Below are 1,865 nucleotides of genomic sequence, written 5' to 3' on the forward strand. Positions count from 1 at the left end.
GTAGTAGGATTTTCATATTTCAAACTTTACCATTTATTTCAGGCACACCTTATAGATCTCCCTGGAGGGACCCTAGAAGGGTTCATCAGCAGAGAAATAATTTCTGTCTATATTTCACCCTCAGTTGTCTTCATAGTTATTATTGCTAATATTCAGTGTGAAATCAACATAACTAACACATCAATAACTGTTTTGGAGGCCCCTGTTTGCAAAACTTTTCCTAAGATCCACTCAGCATTAAGAAACTGGTGGTCACTATGATAGCTGTAAATGAAGCATGAGGAGAAAGACAAATGCCATCTCTATCTAGAAAACCTTTCTCAACATTTTGTGTCTGTTTCAAATCCCCCTTTCTGTGAATCCATCATATAGAGAAGCATTTTGAGTTAGACTTTCTGGGTTCCTACTGCACTAATCAATTCACAACCTGGGGTGAAACACAGTGACTTTAAAGAATTGCTCTTGGTGTTTTAAAACTGAAAGTATTTTAAATGGTTACTGAAAGAGTAAAACCCTGAGCACTACCCTCAAACCCAGAGGTAATATAGAAGCACGCTTTGAAGAGTGCTAAGGTATATAGCAAATGCTCAGTAAAAATCTTGGGAATTTTGCCAATGTGTCCTTATCACTGCAGGCAGAGGCAGAATCCTGTTCCTTGACAGTGAGGATTCTTAAACATGCAGTTCTCATTTGGTGTCCACTGATGACTGCTGTCAAGGCCCCCAGAAACACCCAAATTCATCAATGCTGAAGTCCCTTACATAACATAGCATGGGCTTTACACATATTCCCATATATATCATCTCATATACTAAGTTACTTGTGATACCTGAAACTTTGTAAATGCTACACAAATAGTTATTATATTGTATGGTTTAGGCAATAATGATAATCAAAAAAGTCTTCACATATTTAGTACAGATGGAATTTTTCTGAGTGTTTACAATCCATGGTTGGTTGAATCCATCTTTGGGAAGAGGCGACCAGACACAAGACCATATTTGCACATTCAGGACTGAGAATATAGTGAGTTATAAGAGAGCCAGGATAGAATCAGGACCTTTGAATAGAGTGTTAATGATGATTAATTTTTATTGAGCACAAATCTAGACCAAGCGCAGTTTCAGGTAGCTGTGCCTGTATCAACACCATGATTTCTGATTGTCATTTCATCAATAACAGCAGACAGTGTTTTCCGTCTTGTCAATGAGAACACAAGGCTTCCTCTGTTAGCACAAACTGTGCAACAAATCCCAGCGCTGAGAAGGGGTGGAGTGGGCAGGTGCAGCTGCAGTCTGCAGCGTTCCCAGCATCTGCTCTGCTGCCTCGACAAGCTACAAGGGGGATGTGTGGTGCTGTAACAAAACTGCAGAAGGGGTGGACTTTTGTGACCAGGAAGTCCAGGGGCTCCTTAGCCCAAGAATCTCCTAGGGCCAGGAGTCAAACGACTCTCACACATCCACACGGTGAATTCATTGTTGTTTCTGCAACTGGACCCCAGCTCTTGTAAGTCTTGAGTGTACGCTTAGGATGCATTCCTTCTTCCTCCCAACCATGCGATCTATATCTTTCTAAAGGACGTAATTAATCTATGCTGTGGCTACATTTAAAAAAATACCCATATCTCCCCCTGTTAACCATATCTTTTCCATATGGAGTTTTAAAGTCAGATAAATCAAACAAGAACAGTACACTGTATGTGCGTAAGGGAGTGGTTGCCAGAATTTTTGTTAAAGAATAAAATGACTTCAGTTGATAGGTATTTATGTGAAAGCACTGGGATCTTTATAGGTTCATGCTTAAAACGTATTTTCATTGGCTTAACTAGCACGAGAGAGGTAAGCAGAAGCCTTGGGATTAGTAAT

This window comes from Cavia porcellus, unplaced genomic scaffold (genome assembly GCF_034190915.1).
Source record: "Cavia porcellus strain 051 isolate PalLab524CR breed Dunkin Hartley unplaced genomic scaffold, mCavPor4.1 scaffold_8, whole genome shotgun sequence".
In the NCBI taxonomy this organism is placed as follows: Eukaryota; Metazoa; Chordata; class Mammalia; order Rodentia; family Caviidae; genus Cavia; species Cavia porcellus.